Source organism: Canis lupus, chromosome 10 (genome assembly GCF_011100685.1).
Source record: "Canis lupus familiaris isolate Mischka breed German Shepherd chromosome 10, alternate assembly UU_Cfam_GSD_1.0, whole genome shotgun sequence".
NCBI lineage: Eukaryota > Metazoa > Chordata > Mammalia > Carnivora > Canidae > Canis > Canis lupus.
This window is the reverse complement of record NC_049231.1, coordinates 58,141,026-58,161,729: the sequence shown is the minus strand read 5'-3', so window position 1 is coordinate 58,161,729 and position 20,704 is coordinate 58,141,026. Positions and strand designations below refer to the sequence as shown.

Genomic DNA, 20,704 nt, shown 5'->3' with positions numbered 1-20,704 from the left:
TGATCTCCTTTTTGTACCCTAACTGGCTAGATTTCAAATGAAAAGCCTTCCTGAGCTTGGGTAAGTACATAAAATCCTGTAACAGAAGGGACCTGCCAAGGACTTGCCTGAGGGAGAGCCGGCCTGGTCCTTCAGTAGACCCTACCACCCACGTCCAATCCAGCTGCAGTTTCAAATATTTGTCCCAGATCCTGAGCATTTCCAGCTTGCCATACTTGGATCCACCTTCTTCTAAATCTTGACTTTTGGCTCTGACCTCTGAATTTAATCCCTGTATTTAGCTTCTGTAAACATGATGTTTAGACATCTTCCATCATCAAGATTTCAGCTACAGACTTTGTCTTTGCCTGTCCTTTGGTTTCCTGGGGCCCCCTATGAGCTCTGATAGGAACTCACAGCCCTAGCCTTGACCTCATAAAATCTAATCCACTCCCAGTTACTTAGCTGGACAATATTAGCTGGCCAGGAGTCAGGCCTGAGAGTCAGACAATAGAGAATCTGGCATTAACCGTTCAACCCCATGGGTCTCAGTTTTTCCATATTAAAATGTAGTGATCCCTGCACATGCCCACCATTAGGGCATCGGGACTCCTCAGAACAACCTCATAAACCTATAAGGAAAATTGTTATAATCCTAAGAACCTCATTTTTTTTTCTTTTAGAGAGAGAGAGAGAGCAAGAGTGGGAGGCAGGAGTAGGGTGGCAGACACAGGGAGAGGAAGAAGCTCCAAGCCCCGTGCAGAGCCTGATGTGGAGCTCCATCTCACGACCCTGAAATCATGACCTGATTCAAGCCAAAATCAAGAGTTGGATGCTCAATGGACTGAGCCACCCAGGTGCCCCTAAGAACCTCTTTCTACATAGCATTACCCTTGCCTATGCTTACACATAGGCTCTTTGATTTCAAACTTAAAAACAAAGCAGGTGCCTGGCTGGCTCAATTGGAAGACCATGCAACTCTTGATCTCGAGATTATGCGATTGAGCCCTACGTTGGGTGTAAAGATTACTAAAAATAAATAAACTTAAAAAAAAAAAAAAAAAAGCAAAAACAGACAATTCTGACCCAGAGAAGGAAAACAATTAGCAGGCTTTAGGTAAACACCCTGAATTGTTAAAAAGAAACATACTGTCTAAAACTGATTCCCAGACTTGATTTGTATTCATGTCTCCGGCCTAGAACCAATCAACAGTGCAGCATTAATAAACCCCATTTGGCATAATGCAATGATGACTGTCATTATTACTCCAAGAAAGAGGACACAGGAAGTGGAGACATCATTGCCCAGAGAATTGCTAAACAGGATTAATAGAAGTGCTCTGAGCAGTTCAAGTTTTCCAGTATCAGTGAAACCATGTCTCTGTTTAGCACCTTCTCTAGAAGTGTCTGAATCAGGTTTTGGTACCCTCGAGGTCTGCTTTTGTATCAGCCCTCGGATTACCCGGTTCAGACAGAAGCTTCCTGGTAGAAAGGGTCCTCATCCAAGCAATGAGACAAGCTTTTTAATTAAATGCCCTTTATATGCTCCTGTGACTCTTTCATCTGCTCTGCCTCCTTTATCTCTCTCTGGGATGCAATTCATTCAGTCTTTTTTAAACAGAACACATCTGCTTAACCTTGCCCAAAAGAAACTTCTACTGTCCTATTTATTTTAATAACCATGTGATCTACTAACGAACATTGAACAGTAGAGATTAATCAGAGGAAATCTCTCCCCAGTTGTGCTTTATCCATTAAACACGTGTGAATCTGTGATGATCTCGGCTTTCCTTGTGCCCAATGACTAATTGAGTTTGAGACAGTGGCTGTCAAATGCTGGAATAGAATGATTTATGTTAAGGATATTTTTGGTCTCTGATATCTCCAGCTTCAGAGGGAAGAAAAGAAGTCGTTACTGTCTCAGGATTGTGACAATAGGCAGTTTCTAACAATGGGATCACCCTGCTACGACCAGCCAGGCTATTAACGGAAAGCATCTTTGCTTTCATCCACTGCTCCTGGGCTAGTGATCTTGCAGATTTTTATTTGCATTTATTTCAGCTGCAACATGTATTCTATTCCCAGTTATCCTTCCCTGAGATCTTATTGAAGCTGCCACTGGGAACCATGGAAATAAGTGATAGTCTCAGTGAAGAACCAGCTGCTGGGCCCGGCCCACCATTCAGATGATATATACCCCAACCTGGCCCCTCTCTCAGCAACAGCGACTCAGAAATACTCTGGCTATTCATGGAAGAAACCCATTTCCTGCCAGGAACTTGATTACCATTGCTCTCACTTGGGACTGTAAAATGGCAGTAGGTGAATAGAAATTTGAGGCTGATGTGTGTGAACTAGGTTTATAATACCACCCTCTGGGGTGGGGTGGGAGGGGCGGTGTGGAATAGGGCAGGTGGGACTGATTTTTAATTGTTTTAACAGACACAGTACACAACTCAGAACCCAAACTATGTCGACCTGTAAGCTATAGAAATATTATTAATAACATTTAAGTGCTGAGTTCTGATGACTATAGATTTGCCCCCACCATTTGATCACAAGGGTACTTTAATCAACCAGCCAGATTTGAAAGACTGGCATGGATCACAAGGTGAAGAGACTTGTGACATTGCTTCCCTGGCTCTTCTGCTGCCTCTGAGAGCTGTCTGTCTCGGATCCAGGAAAAGCATGGCCATTCTCCCATCTGCAATCTCCTCCAGGCTCTACTGCTCTCCTGCTGCCAGTCCTGCCCCAGGTAACCACCAGAGCACCCTCCCAGCCAGCCTGCTTTCTGCTTCCCACCCCTAGCTGGTGCTCACAGCCCCCATCACTGGCCCCTACAAGGCTTTTCTGATACCATGTCAGATGGGTCTTCAGGTGCCCAAGGAAATGGATGCAAAATGCCTCCAGGGGGTTAGATACCCAGCGGTGAGGCATTCCAAGGGCAGGTACTCACATCTCAGGGCAACAGTAGGAAATCGTGTTCCTCACATCGCCCTCCTCTTTCATGCTCTAGCCCTCCTGTCCCCCATCAGTGGGTCGGCTCCCCCATGAAGGGCCCCACCCTCCTCTCTCCCCAACAAAGCTGCTCAGAGCATCCATCAGCAAGAGTCATGCAGTGATTGGGCTGTGACTCTCAACTGTAACAGACAGAGACTCCTCTCATGCTTAAACAAAGGAGATTTCCATAGGTGGGATGTTCAAGGGGCAAAGTACCTCCAGGCATGGTTGTATCAGGGGTTTTGACAATGGCCTCAGAAACCTGGCACCCTTTCTCAGCTCTGCCTTTTTTGGTCTCAGCTTCATTTTGAGGTGCGGGCTCCCTGTGTGTTAGCAAGGTGGGTTTCCAGCAGCTCTCGATTCATCTCGTCTTTATGGCTAGTGGTCCCAATAATCCCAATACAAAAGCCAGGGTGCACTCTGGTCGACCTAACTTAATCAAGCATCACCCCGTGGATTGTGCAGTCAAATTAGTCAGCCTTATGTCATATGCTCAGCCTAAAGCACTTGGAAACGGCTCCCTACTGAAATTAGGGGTTTTGTTGCCAAGAGGAGATGGCTCAAGAGACATGCAGGGCAAACACAACAATAGCTATGATGATAGTCCTCCGTACTGTTTACAACGCCTCGGCCCAGATGAATAGGTCCATAGTGGAGAAGCCTCCTCCATTAATAACAGGCTAGTAGGATATGGGGCCTGTTAGAACAATTCTAGTTATATTTCCTGCATGCTGCTATTAATTGCAGTGATATCTAACCCCCTCGAAGTATTACACTTATAATATGTGTAATATTCCTATGGAATCAACCCTGCTTGGGTATCACTCTTTAAAGCAACAGAACTCAAATTTATTTTTAAGCACCATGACTTTCTTCAAATAAAATTGCATGTAAATCCTGATATAGGAAACAGAAGTTAAGAGGCTCTACCTACAGCTGAGAGTTGGAAGTGCTAAAGCATGGAGACAGGCAGACACAGATATGCTCAGTGGTCCCTAGAGTGCATCTTAAGAACCCTTGAGATTCCTGAAAGAACAGTTTACAAACAAAAGATCCAACTGTTCTTGGTACCAGGCCCGTAGGTCGCCTTAACTAATATTTGTAGCTAACTCAGTTCCCTTATCATACCCATATGTAAAGGAACTCAATGATCACACCAACTCAGCTGAGAAACTGAGTCTCATGGGTCTGTAAGTGGTAAAGCTAATTTCTAACCCAGGACTAATTATTCCCAAATCAGTCCCTTTATCTCTACCTATTAGAAACAGCATATAGGACAGCACACTGATTGAAAAAAACAGGACACAAAGTTACATATGTCTAATATGATCCTACCTATTTAAAAATATAAATGCATGATTAAATTATTAGAAGATTGAGAGGGAATATGCTAAAGCATTTCTTAACAGATAATCTAGGTTGGTAATTATAATGATTGTAATAATAGCTAAAATCTAAGTGTTTACTACATGTCAGAGACTTTGCTAAAGACTTTATATATAAATTGTCTCATTAAATCCTCATAACAACCACTTGGGGCAGTTATCATTATTTTTCTCATTCTATAAAACAGGAAATGGCAAATGGCTTGCCCATAGTCATACAGGTTCTGAGTTCTGGGCTCAAACTCAATTTCTGAAGACCTTGCTCATAACCATATTACTCTGGTGCCTTCCACTAATAACGGACATGTATTTATTTTTCAATCACACAAAAAATTAAATATTAAGATAAAATCAGATCTGGAGCCATATTTTCTTCAATGCATGATTACGGGCAGGACATGGGAATTTACTGGGCTTGGTGCCTTGTCCACCATACAGGTTAACCTGGGTGGCAGGGCCTTCCAGTCCATCCCGGGCTGTGTGCCTGCAGGCCACACCACCCTGCAAGCACCCAGCCATGAGAAGTACCCTCCTTGGTGGTAGCTCAGCTCATGCCCTCCCTGGGAACCTTCCCTGGGTGATCTGCTTCAGAACTAAGGTTATATGACAGGGACCTGATCACGGTTGGTTTGAATCAACCTTTCTATTTTCCCAGACTCTGATTTAGTGCCTGCTTCCCTTCTAGCCTCCTGTCGCTACCCGGCCTCCGACTCCTCTGTGGCAGAGCGTACATTGCTCACTTGCAGGTAGCCTTCAGAGGATGGGCTGCGAAGGTCCACAAATCACAGCTTTGAAAATGGGCAGAAAAGGCAAAGTTGCCAGCATAATTTCCCCTTGACCAGCTAGCTAGCCAGCCCCTGACCCGTCTGGTGACCGAGGCCCCAGCACCCCTTGGCTCTGTTGATTTCCCTGGTAATGCATCTGCTCCAATAGCAGGGGGCTGAGGAGTGCTCCTCAGTAACTGCCTCCTCCATGGCTCTTCCTTGGCTCTCTCCTTGCCCATCGTAGTCCTGGGGTCTTCAATGGGACACTGGGCCAATTATGCCTTCCTGACATCCTCGATGCTGTCCTGTAGGCTGAGCAATTCTGAGAGCTGAATTTCTGCATCCAGCGGGAGTCGGGCTGATAGCCACTCTGTCAGCCAGGTCACTAATGTTTCTGGCCTGTGGCTTCCTTCTCGTGGGATGGGTCACACTGGTCCACCTGGAGCCCAGGTGTGGCAGCCTAGCTGTCAGAGTTGGCTGGTCTAGAGCAAGTCTATGTGATTGACAACCTGCTGAGGACTCTAGTCTTTGGTGACTATGCCCTTTCTCTGGCTGGTCTCAGGGCAAGGACAGTATATCACAGCAATCCCCCCAAACAGTACTCCTTACAATAGTGTCTGCTGAGACATGGATACGTTACAAAGGAGGAGAAACTGTCTATTATTAAATGAGTTTGCAAAATTCTGCCTCTATAACTTTTATTGGAGATTCACAGCTCCCATTAGAATATTCAGGGGGCTATGAAATCCTGCAATAAAGAAAACTGGTTAACTAGGCTATACCCAGTGTTGCCTAAACTTATTTATAAGGCCATAGCTCATCCCTCTGTCCCCCAGAACTTCTAGTAGCCTCACCTTGGACACTGGTATTCTAATGAGCTGTCTGGAAAATCTCAGTGGCCTGAGAGTAGAGCCAGGTAATCACCCAGTGATGTCTCTAACCGGCTCTATGGAAGTCACTTCCTTTCCCTGGGGCTCAACTTCACCTGTAAAATGGGGGTTAGGTTAAGACAGTTTTCAAATGAATCCTGAAGGAATCCCGCAGTGTCCATGGATCTACCTTAGGTGCTTCCTCAGGGGATGAAGTAGAAGAGAGGTCAGCTTGGAGCCCTGCAGACCCCCTCGGCCTCAGCTGGCACAGCTTTGTTGGCAGCTATTTTATGTATAATAAAGTTTCCTTGTAAGAGATCCTGTAAAGAAATTCCCTTTGGAAGGGAAGGTGATAGAAAAGGGACAGAAGGAGAGGAAGAGTATGAGGATGTCCATTGCCATCTTGTTCCCCTGACTCCCACAGCAGTGTCTGACTCCCCCAGTTGGGGTATCAGTTTAGGAACTCCACCACCTACCTCCCCCAACATATACACACTCTCAGGTCCTCTGCTAACCAAAGGCTCAATGTCATATGGTCCAATACCATCTTGCCACCGCCAAACCCCTTTTCCCCAAAGTGAAGCATATGAACTACCCAGCTGCTCATTAAAATACAGATTTCTGGGTTTCACCTCAAAACTACTGAATCAGAATTCTGGGAGAAGGGACCTGAGAATCTGCATTTTAACAAAAGCCCCAGTAGATTCTTAGCTACTTCAAAGTTCCAGGCCCACTGCTCAGGTCTTGGGAGCTGGGCAATTTCCACCGCACCCCCCTCCCCGAGACATTTGATGCCCTCTCCCCAGCACAGGGCTGGAACTCGGAGACCACCCCTACCACCGACTGGGTGCAGGGGCCCAGGCGAACCTCACAAGCATGCCCAGAGCAGCCAACACTGAGGCCTGGGGTGAAGGTCCAGTGTCAGTCGCTGGGAAAAGGCAGTCTGGAGTGAACACAGGGCGCTAAACACTTAGAGGAGGAGGTTGGAGCCAGAGAAGCAACAAGCAAGCTAGGGAAGATCTGCGTGGGCACAACGGGAGAGAGGAAGGCTGGCTGAGCCCCAGAGATCCAGGGCAGCTTGTGGCTGGGCTTTGCTTTGTCTTTTGTGTGACAGGCTATTCATGTCTTACCAGCCTGTGTCGCAGAAGCAGACCAACCGGTGAGGGAGGGCAGGAGAGGGGCGCCCATAGGTGGCCTCAGAAAGAATCCCTTGCCTTCTGTCCTCTTCCCTAAAGTGCAGGCTACCCCAGAGGTTGCTGGGAGAGGGCACACAGTTTTCTGGGATAGTTCCTCCCCCATCCCCAAGCGCACCCCAGGGTAACGAGGTTGGCGGCCCCCAGAGCACCCCGCAGGGACACAGGCCGTGCCCTGGGTCCAGGTCTACGTCATTTCTCTGCATCCCTGAAGCTGAAGAGCTGTGGGCCCAGAACCCAGTCAACAAACAACAGCCAGAGAGCCTTCTGGCTTCAGGATCACATGGCTGGGCTGGAAGCAGATCAGGATCAAATCACCAGGGAAGGTCCTGAACCCCCAGCATCCAGCTTCTAGAAGGTTCTGGCTTTTCCACCCTAGTGACGTCAGTGGCCTCAGATTTCCATCAATCTTTCCTCCTCTGTCACATCAAGTGTGTGGCTAGGAGAGTGGGTCTGGGTGTCAGGCGGACCTGGGGTGGAATCCTGGCCGAGTGGTTCACGCGGGGTGCTCCAGTAGCTCCCAAAGTTGGGGACGGTCAGGGGGTAAGGGTTCTCATCAGCACCGGCACCGGCACCGGGGTAGCATGGGGTCCCTGCCCCATGATGACCTTTACAAAGACTCAGTGAAGTGGGGACAGGGCAGCCCCTAGCACTGGGCTTCTTAACACATTTAGATTTTTATTGTGATTTTTATTATGTGCAGCAGGCCCCCAACTAAGGCCCTTTCAAATTCATGCAGCAGAAAGGGTTCAAAACCTTCCTTGATGGTCAGGAAGTTATTGAACTAAACCCGAGGACCAGGAGAAGAGGAGAGCCTGCGGAGAGGGGACCTGCAGGAGCTCACACCTGCACAAAGTAAGGGGGGGCCCCCGGATTTGAAGGGTACTTTCACACTAGTTCCTATACACAATTCAGAGACATGGGTTTTCTCATTTGTTCTATGGGAACCTGTAACACAAAGTGAAAACACAATAGCACCAACCAATTTTCTTCATACAAAAAAAAAAATATATATATATATATATATATATATATATACAGAATTCCAGGATGTTTACTGGAAGAAATACAGATAAGAAAGGAAAGTCTGCAAAAAGGCACTCCCGGGTCCTCAGCGGGGTGCATGTTCTCTAGTCCAGGCTGCTCCCTGCTTGGTCACAGGTTCACTCCTGCCCCTCTGCTGTGCCTTCAATGCCTTGGCCTTCTGGCCTGTGGTTCTGATGGGTTAACAAGCCTCTGAGTTACCAGGAGGGTTTGTAAAAACACAGACTTCTGGGCCCACACACCAAATTTTGGATTTGGGGCTCAGGAGTGTGGGGCCTGACAGTTTGCATTTCTCATGGTTCTCACTGGGGCTGCGGCTGCCGCGGGCAGGAGTGGGGGGCCTCGCTGTGAACAGCATGGGTCTGACACTATCCCTGGTCAGCAGCTGAACCTCTTTACACCTCAGGTGCCTCATCTATCAACTGGGGGATAAGAACATCAACTTCACAGGGTTCTTGTGAGGGTTAAACTAGTTACCCCTCATAAAGTGCTTAGGATACTTTCTGGAATTTATGAAGCTCTCAATAAATGTGGGCCATATAAGTCATAATCCCAGAGAAGGGGTTGCAATAAGGATGCGCTTTGCTGTAAAATGCGCCATGCTCCCTTTGTAGAACCCAAGTCGTCCCTCAAAATGGATTTTCTCCTTGTGTTCATCACTACATCTTTTCAAGCTGTATTAAAATTCATAGCACCTAAAAATGTACTGAGTACCGAGTATGAACTAGGAATGCTAAGCAACTCACCCGGGGTTCTTTCTACCACCTTCATGATAATCCTGTGAGATGGGACTACGACCCTGCTCTTGCAGGTGAGGAGAGCGAGCCTGCCAGAGGACCTACAAATCTGAAATATCTTGCTATGGGTCCCACAGCCTCTAAGTGGCAAAGCTGGGGTTTGAGCCTTCTAATCCCATTTGACTGCAGAGTGTATGCCCTGCTCTACTCCGGACACAGCAAATAGATTTCATCATCTAGTCATCCCATCAGCTAACAGTCGCCTGGGGCAGAGGATTTTGAGGCATAAATATCCTGGTTCAAGGGGAAGGACTACTGGAATTGATTAGAAATGTCTAGCTGCCATGCAGCCAGAGAGGGGGGTGTGAAAACATTGGCCAGATATTTGCTGCGCCTGCACTTTGCTATGGCAACACAGATGGTGGTAAAGGTTTCCTCATTTTATTGAAGATTATATTTAAATACACACAAATCAGGTGAATGCCCCCAGGAGTTACTAATGATTTCAGATCTGAGCTCCTCTGCCCACTGTAATTTCATTTACGTGGCATTTCAGTGCACACCAATGAAGGCAAGTAGTCATGTGACTAAGCCACATCTGTAGATGATCCAAAACCATTTTTTTGTTGTTGTTGCTGTTTTAGAGTTCCAACAGGGATACAGTCAATAGACTATCTGACATGATTGATAGATATTCCAGCAAGTTTCTGGACAGTATGCAAGTATTTAAAGAGGAGAGGGATATTCCATCTTCAGGTGAAACTGAAAACACAAAGCTTTAACCTTCTGAAGTTGATTCCTGATTATGTGAAGGTTATTTTCCAATTCCCTTAAACCCATGGTTCTCAAGTGCCAATGTATGGGAAAAATTGGTGTTAGTAAGTTGGTTTTAGAAGCAGATTTCCAGCCACCCCCGGAATTGCCTGCTGCGGCCAGGCAATCTGCACTTTGCACTGTCCCTCAGAGTCTTAGGACCACACCTGGGAAGCCCTGCCGTAAGCAATGCTATAGAAGAGCAATTTTCCTTGTTTTTCAATACAAGGAAAATTTTTACTCAAAAAACTTCTCAGGCATCACTTGATAGTACTTGAGAAATTGAAGAGGCAGGGTGGTAAAAAAAATTACAATTCATTTTGTATGATTATAGATAAGTATGTGTTTTAATTACCTTAATAGTGGATATGTGGATATTTGAGAAAGAATAGGAACTCTGTGTAAAACATAGTGTTTAATCCATCCATATGCAATGCTCATTGCACATATGGATTTAAAAGCTTTTGCAGACATTCTGCTAACCTCCCCGCCACCCTTGCCCCAAGATGTCCACAGGCCAAAGTGCGAAACCGTTGACTACAGTTTTGATTCCTGCCCACTCTTTAGTACGGTTGTCTCTTGATGTATTGAAGGGACATCACTCACCTGAGAAGAGGAGGAGAAGAAAAGTCCTATTATTGAGCACTTACATGACAGGAGTAGATCCATATTGGCTGGTTTGTATACATATTTTCATTTAAAAGCAGGAGTCCAATTCTTTCTTCTATCACCTGCATCAACAGAATAGAAATCCAAATTTGATTAATAAATCCTCATTTTACTGTAAAATCAGATCTCTCTACCTCTTATATCTCCATTCCAGTTTTTATGCTTCATGTGGCTAAAACTCACATTTGAAAATAATACTGAATCCAAAAAGGGTTGTTGGGTATTTGGCGAACAAGGCACTATGTGGACAACAATAAAGACCTCATGGAAATCAGCATGTGAATACAGGGTTGAGTACAGGGGATTCTCCTTACCAAAGAGGCACTCATTTGGATGTTTCTGGACGGTTCCTATTCTGTTTGCCAAAATCAAAACTCTTCTCAACCTTAGAAATGGGAAAAGCAGAAGACAGGATTGTCTTCCCATAATAAAGGGTAATTGGTGGCAGCAATGTCCACAATAGCCACAACTATGAAGAGAGCCCAGATGTCCATGGACAGATGAATGAATAAAGAAGATGTGGTATATATATACAATGAAATATTACTCAGCCATCAAAAAATTAAAACCTTACCATTTGCAATGACATGGATGGAACTAGAGGATATTCTGCTAAGCGAAACAAGTCAATCCAAGAAAGACCATTATCGTATGATCTGACTCATACGTAGAATTTAAGAAACAAAACAGAGGAGCATAGGAAAAGAGAGGAAAAAATAAAACCAGATGAAATCAGAGAAGAAGATAAACCGTAAGAGACTCTTAATCATGGGAAACAAACTGAGGGTCACTGGAGGGGAGCGGGTAGGGAATGGGGTAACTGGGTGATGGGCATTAAGGAGGGCATGTGAGGTAATGAGCACTGGGTGTTATATAAGATATGAAGCACTGACCTCTACCTCTGAACCCAATAACACAGTATATGTTCATAATTGAATTTAAATAAATTTTTTAAAAAAACAAGTAACTGGGTTCTAACAGATGTAGCTTCAATAAGATGATGATACAAGTTATGTTTTGCTTAAATTCACATTCAAATTGGCTGAGAAGTCCCTCAAGACAGTAGATGCCCATCTAGAATTCAAAATTTACAGAGAAAATCTATCAAGCTTGTGTGGACAATAACAAAATGGATGTCTGTAAAAGACAAAGGGAAAGGCAGTAAGTAACCAGGGAGTGGTGGCCCAGTGGCCCTGTCCTGCCTGGCCTGAAGGACTGGCTCACCCTGACCACATGTCTGTTTGACACTGTCATTAAGTGGTAAAAGGGAACACTTGGGCTGTGGCGAAGACCCGACCTTCAGGACACAAGGACAAAAGTGCTCTGAGCGCTGGCCCCCATCGACTCCAGGCTGACCATTTCGTCCTGGGCTCTGCTTGGACTGCAAACCATCAGGCTCATAGGCGACTGAGTCGTAGTTCATTAAGAAATGCTTGGAGGCTGATGAGAAAGGAGAGTTTCATTGGGAGAATTTTTTTTTTTTATTGCAATTTGTCTTCATGACACCAAGGAGAAACACAAGGAGATTCGGCAGCCCCATTTAGTTTGTGATGACCTTTCCCCTCTGTTTGCTCTCTGACCCAGCTGTTTCAATCACACAGACATGGAAACAAAACTGGAAAAAACTCAACTGGGAGATGGTTTAGGAACCTTTCCCTTTGTAGTGTGGGGGTGGGGGGGCAGGGGGGGTAATTGAGAAGAAAATCTCTCTGCCAGACAAATTGCCTCTGGGCTTCAGCTGACAAAGGGTTAACAGAACATCAGGTCCAGTTTCCTGCTCAGCAGTTTAATTGCTGCAGCCAGGGAAACATTTGAGGGAGAGAGGGCTGTTACTGGGGACCTCATTTTTCAAAGACCTGTCAGAAAGCTAGTCCACCGACTGGGTTGGATACAAAAACCAGGAATCGGGTCCCTTTTTCAAATTCAGATGACTCAGATTCTATTGACTTGTCCCTCAGCAGAAATACTCTAGTCGTTGACTACCTTGGTCCTTCCATCTGTTATTAGATTATTTCCCAAAAGAGCTACCCCGCATAGAGGGTGTGTGTATGTGTGTGTGTGTGTGTGAGTGATTTTAGAGCAGAGTTCCCAAAGATGAGCATGCATCGGTCATTAGAGAGCTTATAAAAACAGTAGCAGGCCCACTGTGAGAGTCGTTTCAGGAGATCTGGGTGAGGCCCACAAATGTGCATTTCTAACAATTTCCAGGTTGTGCTCTGCTAGTGGTCTTAGGACCACTTGGTGAGAACTACCATTCTAAAATATACTTTCTGCTGTCATCTTTCTGCCTGAATATAATTACACTCACACTCACCATATTATGTTTAAAGTATCAATTATTATCAATATTATTGACTGAGTACCCACTGTATGCCAGCGCTACCCTTTTTTAAAGGCAGATATTGTTGCCCATTTTACCAAAGTAAAGCCTGATTCAGCCCAAATATGACTCCTAAGCCCATGTTCTTACTTTATTACTTTCTTAATAAGTAATAAAACAATGAGTCCAAACCAGCTTACAAGTATTTTTAAATAATGTCTTTTCTCTATTCTAATAAAATAAATACTGTACTAATTCTAAGTAGAATAATATAAACTTTCTTTTTCCTTATGCCATTTAGAGCCAAAAAAACTAAAAAAAGAATAGTCAGGGAATACTGTAAAATTAACCAGCCAACAAATATGTACTGAGCGCTTCCCGGATGCTTGAGGGCCACATGACAAGCCAGCTTCCCAAGCCAATGCACCTGAAACAATTAGGGAATAGTCTGAGATTAGTGTAAATGTCAAATATGAGTGCCACAAGATTTTTTTGCCTTGATAATTAGTGGTACAAGCAAAAGATAACATGGCACCAAAACAATATCTCAAAGCAGTAGTTCTCAAGCGTTGGCCAGCAGGAGAGTCACCCAGAGGACTTGTTAAAACACACATGGCCACCTCCCTGTTTGTGATTTAGCAGGACTGGTGTGAAGCCCAAGAATTTGCATTTCTAACAATTTCTCAAGTGATGCTGAAGCTGCTGGTCCTGGGACCATACTTTAAGAACCACTGTTTTAGAATAAGCCTTCCTGGATTAACTCAGCTTCTCTGATTTATCTTTTATTCACTGATTCAGCAGACCTTACTAGAATATCTACTATCCTCTTTTTTATTCTGAGGATAGAGCCGTAACCCAAGAGGAAAAAAATCTCTGCCCTCACATGGCTCGCGATCTAGAAGTAACAACCAGCCAGAAATAATAAATATATAATGTGGCTGGGGGATCCAAAGAAGATCAAAAAAAGTGGGCAGAAGGAGGGATGTTATTTTAGTAGGCCGCTTACCTCTTGGAGGAGACGGTATCCATCAGAGCAGAGATGCAGCGTGGATCTATACGTGAAAAGAGTTCAAAGAGGAACTAGCAAGTACAAAGGTCCTGAGGCAGAACTGTGCTCAGTATGTTCAAGGAGAACTAAGGAGACTGGTGGCAGAAGGGAGGGTGTGCAAGAGAGGGAATGATAGGAAATGAAATTCAGATTTAATAAGAATCTGCATGTTTAAAAAGCTCCTCAGGAGAGTCCAAACCCAGGTTTGGAAATGACTTCTCAGTTGCACTTATTTCTAAAGCTCATCCAACTTTTCTCAATTCTCATCAACACTGTTTTGGTGTTGAGAGGCCTGGGTGGCTCAGGGGTTGAGGGTCGGCATAAGCTCTGGGTGTGATCCCCTGGGATCGAGTCCTGCATCAGCCTCCCCACAGGGAGCCTGCACCTCCCTCTGCCTATGTCTCTGTCTCTCTCTCTATGTCTCTCATGAATAAATGAATAAAGCCTTTAAAAAAAACCCCACTATTTTGGTGTTGACACAAAAATAGAGTGTGTCTCAGAGTAGATACATCCCTGGAGTACAAAACAAAGTGCATCCTCACAGGGTAAAGTTTATGGGGCATGCCCAGGGATGAGCTTTGCATGACTGCCGTTCAAAGAAATCACTTCTTCCTCTTAAACAAGAGCCTGAACCAACCTTATATATTGAGTGTGGAAATGGAAGAAAGGAGCTGAATCCAAAGAGGAAGGAAGAACTTTTGGTGCAGACGAGACATGGAGACATATAGGAGGGGAAGAGTGGATAATGTGTGGCTATCCAGGGGGATAACAAGGGATCTGATCTCATTCACTAGGAGTGAGTGTGTGTGTGTGTGTGTTGGGGAGTAGGGGAGAAAGGTTTGGGAAAAAAGGCCATGGCTCTGTATGCAAACAGGTGACAAACGAAGCCCCTAAATTAAAGACTTCTTCGCTGAAGAAGATGAGGACGATGGAGAATGAAAGGCCAGGACTAGGTCATCGGGGCGACAGCTGGCCGGGGGGGGGGGGGGGGGGGGGCGGGGAGAAGAGACACAGAATCAAGAGCAGAGCCTAAGAGAAGTCCCCCCCCCCGACCCCCCCAGCAGCCCATTACCCTAAACTACTTCCCACAGAGCTGCTGCAAACACCCCGGGCAAAGGGCAGCCTCCTGTCCTTCGGGCTCATGGGCTTGGAACCAGCTGGCTTTGCAAGAAGGACCCGGCGTTATGGAGAACACTCTATCCCATAAATAAGTCAGACTCAATTATTTGATATCAAAACAATATCTTAGCTTTTAACGAGCACGACTGCCAATACCCAGAGTCGCGCGTTATGAATCACTATTTGCTCCTTCCTACACTCTCTAATTTCCTGCTAAGGAGACAGGGCTGAATGGGGTCATTAATCTGAATTAGAAATACCGTGACCTGCTCTGCACTTTGCTGGCTGACACTGCGCACCAGAGCTGGATGCGGAGGGGCTGCGGGGGGAGAGGTTAGTGTCTACACAGTTCTGAGGAAGAGGTGGGGCGCTGGGGGGCGGGGGGGGCTGAGCCACTCTTCACTCTTCAGCCCTCCTTCATTCCAGATGCCACCTGGCCCTCTCACACCGGCCTCGGAAATCATTGCTATCATTTCGATGCTTTTACTGGAGCTGGTGTCCAATGACAAGCTTTGCTGAGCCTCTGTCTGGAACTCTAGAAGATTCACCTAAGCAGCCTAAAATAATGTGCTCCCTTTGCTAGAAAAGGGGGACTTGTGTGTTTTTTGGGCTGCATTGGTGTAGCTCACCGGATGTTCCACCGGTGAGGCCGTGGAGGGAAGACGGGAGGAGGCCGGATGGTCTACAAGGCCCTGGGTTCAAGAAGTCTCTCTTGCAACTGCTTGCTTACTTCAGAGGGAGTACGATGAGTGGCCCTTGGAAGAGCACCGCTGCAGAGTACACTCGCGACGGGCAAATACCCAGAGAGCAAACTCCAGTTTATTAATGTATCTTCTTTTTAGGACCCCGGGGAATTTTGATGGACTTTCTGGGATTAATGGGGAGCTGGGGACTCTCTTCAGAGGCCCACCAGCCTTGTTCTCCCCAGGGTCCTGACCCAGAGCTGCAGATGGGAGCGGACCCCTAGGCCTGCAGCCTTTGGCCAAAAGATGCTGTTCTTGACCCACCTCACCCTGCTCCGACCTCTAACTGGTCACACCATTTACTGCTAGCAATGCTACTGGTGGAAACTCACTAGAAGTAAAAAGTGGGTTCCGAAGGGTCGGAAAAAGTCCTGACAGCCTGGTCTGTGGAGGCCGGTCTGCAGGTGAGCCCCAGCCTTCTTAGACATTCAGGAACAACAGCTGCGTTCCCTAAAGCTACTGGTGGTTGCCTCCCCCAGACCCAGAGTGCAGGGCTGACGGGTCTGTGGTCCGAGCTGAGTCCTTCATCTGTCCTATCTGCTGGGCCCCACCACACCATTCCAGAGCCCCTTAGAGCTGGGAGGATAAGAGCTTCAACTTTTCTTTACGGTGTGTTTTCCCTTTGTGACTCATCTCCTGCCTCCCTCACCCCCTTCCATGGTACTGGGTGATGAGGTCCTTGAAACGGCCCCCACTGCAGCTTTGCCCTGAACTTCCTGAACTGGCCAACCTCCCACTGTTCCCCACTCCCCCTCCCACCAATGCTCCACTGTTCCCTGAGAGACCCAGAGGTGAGCGCAGTCAACTGGCTTCAGAGCCTCGAGTATTGGGGGTTTTGCTGCTGCTCTAAGGCTATGGAAAACTTGAGTAACTTTCTGTGGTCACAGCCCCAGGGCCCCTAGTCAGTGTAATTATAAGCCAATCACTCTCTTTCCAACTCTGGTTCCTCTTCCCTTTGGGCAGGTAAAATCATTACCATGGCTCCTTTCTCTCCTCAGCCAGACATTTATACAGGCCATTTACCTCATGTCTCATGAATCTTCTCAACTGAATGTTATTCGGTGGTGGTGGCGGTGGCAGGGGGGTTGTATTTATTTATTTAACGCAGAGCAGCAGAAGGCCTGTCATTGATTTCTCCGCCCTCCACAGCCTACGGCCTCCTTCTGTTTTCCTAAGTGTGAGTGAAGGGTGGATGATCCCCACAAAGAAATCTTCGTGAGGCCCAGCCCCAGAGGGCCCCCCAGCATGCAGGCCTCAGCCCGCCACAGCCTTGCCTGGAGATGGCCCAGCATGCAACAAGGTCACAGGGAGCAAAACTCTCCCTCCAGGGAGGCACTGGGGCTGTATAACGGAGAGAGAAGGCTTTTTGTGTATTGAGAAATGTGAAGAACTCCTTCCAAATTTCCTTTACTACACTAATAGAAAGAAAGAAAGAAAGAAAGAAAGAAAGAAAGAAAGAAAGAAAGAAAGAAAGAAAGAAAGAAAGAAAGAAAGCCTTCTTGTGTCGGGTAAAGTAGTGCCAAAGTCAGGATGGTCATTTACAAGAGTTTCGTTGAGCCAGAACTGAACTGGCTGTTTAAATTCTCCCCAAGACATCTCCTATCTGTCCTTCCCCTCCAGGTCCATCAACAACCCTACCAAATAACCCCGCAGAAAGTGTTATTTTATTTTATTTATTTATTTATTTATTTTATTTTATTTTATTTTATTTATTCTATTTTAAGAGAGAGAGAGATAGAGAGAGAGAGGAAGCACATGTACTAGCCAGGGGAGGGACAGAGGGGAGAGAGAGAGAATCTTGAGCAGGCTCCACACATCTCAGAAACTTAAAAATTCCCTGAGTGATGTTTATTTCCAAAGTTCTAGATTGACAGCTTCCCTTTCCTGAGGGCACAGATCTTGTGGTCAATCCTGGAGCCAGACTCACTGTCATTCCTAGCCCTATGGCACATACTTCAGAGGCCTTGTTGCATTTTTAATTTTGTAGTTTAACAACCGTCAGCATTTCCACAGTCGTTTCTCATGATTCTTCCTTCAGTGTTCTATAACATAGCAGCAATTCCCTCAAGAGGATGTCAATACAGCCGCATAAAATAATGAGAGAGTGTGGTCACAGAGTCTAGGGGGCTGGGGTTCAAGACCCAAGTCAGCCAATTATTAGTTGTGTGGCCTTGGACAAGTTATTCAACTTCTCTAAATTCTAGTATCTTCAGAAATGAAATGAGGGTGATAAGATTACCTGCCTCATGGAATAGTTGGGGGGATGAAATAAGATAATGAACAGACATACTTAGCCTGATCCAAAATCTATAAAGAACTTATCAAACTCAAGACCCAAACAACAAATAATCCAGTCAAGAAATGGGCAGAAGACATGAATAGACATTTCTTCAAAGACACCCAGATGCCAACAGATGTGAAAAGATGCTCAACATCATAGGAATATAAATCAAAACCATGATGAGATACCACCTCACACCAGTCAGGAAGGCTAAAATTAACAAGTCGGTAACCAACAGGTGTTGGCGAGGATGCAGAGAAAGGGGAACCCTTGCACATTGGTGGGAATGCAAGCTGGTACGGTCACTTTAGAAAACAGTATGGAGTTTCCTCAAAAAAGTCAAAAATAGAACTACCCTATGATCCAGCAATTGCACTACTAGGTATTTGCCCAAAGGATACAAAAATAGAGATTCAAAGGGGCACCTGCACCCCAATGTTTACAGCAGCATTATCCACAATAGCCAAACTATGGAAAAAACCCAGATGAATGGATAAGGAAAATGTGGTGTGTATATTATATATATATAATATTACTCAGCCATCAAAACGAATGAAAATTTGCCATTTGCACTGATCTGGAGGGAACTAGAGGGTAATATGCTAAGCAAATAAGTCAGTCAGAGAAAGACAAATACCATATGATTTCACTCATATGTAGAATGTAAGAAACAAAACTGATGAACATAGGAGAAGGGGAGGAAAAAATAAAATAAGATAAAAACAGAGGGGGAGGCAAACCATAAGAGACTTTTAACTATAGGGAATAAACTGAGGGTGGCTGGAGGGGAGGTAGAAGGGGGGATGGGGTAACTGGGTGCTGAGCATTAAGGAGGGCACTTGATGTGATGAGCACTGGGTGTTACATGCAACTAATGAATCACTAACTAGTACCCCCAAAACTAATAATACACTATATGTTAATTAAATTGAATTTAAATAAAACCTAAGGAAAAAAAAAAAGAAATACCTAGCCTGAGGCTAGAGCAACACTGTCCAATAGACAGACACATAGTGTGAGCCACATATGTAATTCTAAATTCTCCAGCAGTTTCTTATAAAAAAGGAAAAGACACAGGTAAACTTAATTTTACATATATAACTATTATCACCACAAAACAACATCAGTATAAAATATATAAATGAGGCATCTTTAAATTCTTTTTGTCATGTGAAATCTGTGAAACCTCGTATGTATGTTACCCATCTGGATGGCGACCAGCCACATGCCAAGTGCTCGCCAGGTGGCTGCCGCATGACGTGGCCCAGACCTAAATCGTGGCAAATATTAGGTAGAGGCACATCCCTTTCACTGTGTCTCTGTCCTTCCAGGCCTTGGAGTTTAGAGATATTTGGAAATGAACTCTCAAGTCACCTGTAGCCCCAGTGCCCAAAGGTTACTTTTGAGTTCCAAAACCAGGTTTTTCCTGTAAGGGAACAGGGAAGGCCTCAGTGCTTAGCCCACTGTACACAGGTAGAAAGTTCTATGGATGCTCTACATGACCAGCCTCACTTCCTGGAACTCTACACCTCAAAGTTGCAGGGGCTCTGGGCAGTCTAGCCTCACCTCTTACTGGGTGCTCGGGCACCTTATGCAATGCTCAGACTAATAATCCCTCAGCCTCTCCTTGAATGCCCCCCGCGGTGAGCAGCTCACTCCCTCGGGATCAGATGACTTTGGCTTAGCACCCCGTCCCTCTTCTCTCCACCTGCTGCTCACTGGTCTGGATACCAGCCCTCGGGAGAGGATAGTCAAAGCTGTCTTCTGTGTGACAACTTTTCAAGTCTTTGAGGTTGGTTCTGAGGAGCCCTTAGGGCCATTTCCACGCCACTCACATGACAGTGTGCAACCCCGGCTCCATTGGGGGGGTGGGTCGTGCATCCTTTGCTCCTTTGCAAATCGCAGCTCCCAGAACTACACAAGAAGTGTGCAGCGTGGGCCTGGAGGACACACGTTCCCGACTGTGGGCCACCTCGCCACCTCTTCGCCACAGCCCCCCAGCACCTGGTGGCAGGCCGCTCTGGGCCGCAAGGCCCCACATGCCCAACTCTGTGCCCCGTGCGGGGCGCTCTCTGGCTGAGCATCCCAGGGATGCAGGCCCCTCCCTCTCGCCGCCCCCTCCTCCCAGGCCAGGGCCTCTGAGCCTCCTTGGCTTATTGTTTCTCTGGGGGATGAAGGTTGCCCCCCACCCCGATCCCCTCTGTCAGTGGGGAAGCCCTTGGCCAGCCTTCCTCTTGTGTGATATGGGGGCTCCTGCCAGGATCCCAGCGCTGCGGCTGCAGCTTCAGCCCCTCCCTTCTAGATATTTCTCTGCCACTGATTAACTTCACACCAAACTCCCATTAAGGCCCAGTTCAAAAGAGTGGGGTGGGCAATGGATGTGGCTGCTGGGCGGGGCCAAACACACTCCTCCCGAGATAGGGAAGGAAAGGAGCAGCTGCAAGGGAAGATTAAGCTCGGCCTCACTCCCATCGATCAATAAATCAGTCAATCTTTATTGAGCTCCTCCGCCTGCACATGCTCATTAGCCAGCATGGACCCAAGGGTTGCAGCTCTGAGTCTGGGATTTGAGGGGGAGGAGAAGGCCTCTGTGAAATATTTTCACCTCACAAAGGTCAGTGGTTTCCCTGTAGAGTCATTAGCTAATTCACGCTAAGGTGTTAATGACTTATCAGCTCCCTTGCTTTCTAAAGAGATTCTAGCCAGGGAGGGCCTGGGTAGGGACCTCCTAAAAGGGTTA

At 46.2% G+C, this 20,704-nt stretch overlaps 3 long non-coding RNA genes across 4 annotated transcripts in view; 1 reads left to right on the top strand and 2 right to left on the bottom strand.

The window, feature by feature from the left end:
- The window catches only part of LOC119873684, a 52,086-nt gene extending 41,573 nt beyond the window's left edge, over window positions 1-10,513 (bottom strand). For both annotated transcript variants that reach the window (XR_005366003.1, XR_005366002.1), the window contains exon 1: window positions 10,435-10,513. This is a non-coding gene — a long non-coding RNA (uncharacterized LOC119873684). The remainder of the gene's footprint in view (window positions 1-10,434) is intronic.
- Window positions 4,775-6,643, bottom strand: LOC119873683. Its single transcript, XR_005366001.1, has 3 exons — window positions 6,513-6,643; window positions 6,188-6,332; window positions 4,775-6,113 (listed from the first exon to the last, which is right to left on the bottom strand). It is a non-coding gene; the product is annotated as an uncharacterized LOC119873683 (long non-coding RNA).
- On the top strand, window positions 6,735-10,533 carry LOC111097852. Its single transcript, XR_005366000.1, has 3 exons — window positions 6,735-7,156; window positions 7,894-8,045; window positions 10,291-10,533. It is a non-coding gene; the product is annotated as an uncharacterized LOC111097852 (long non-coding RNA).
- Window positions 10,534-20,704: the final 10,171 nt, after the last annotated feature.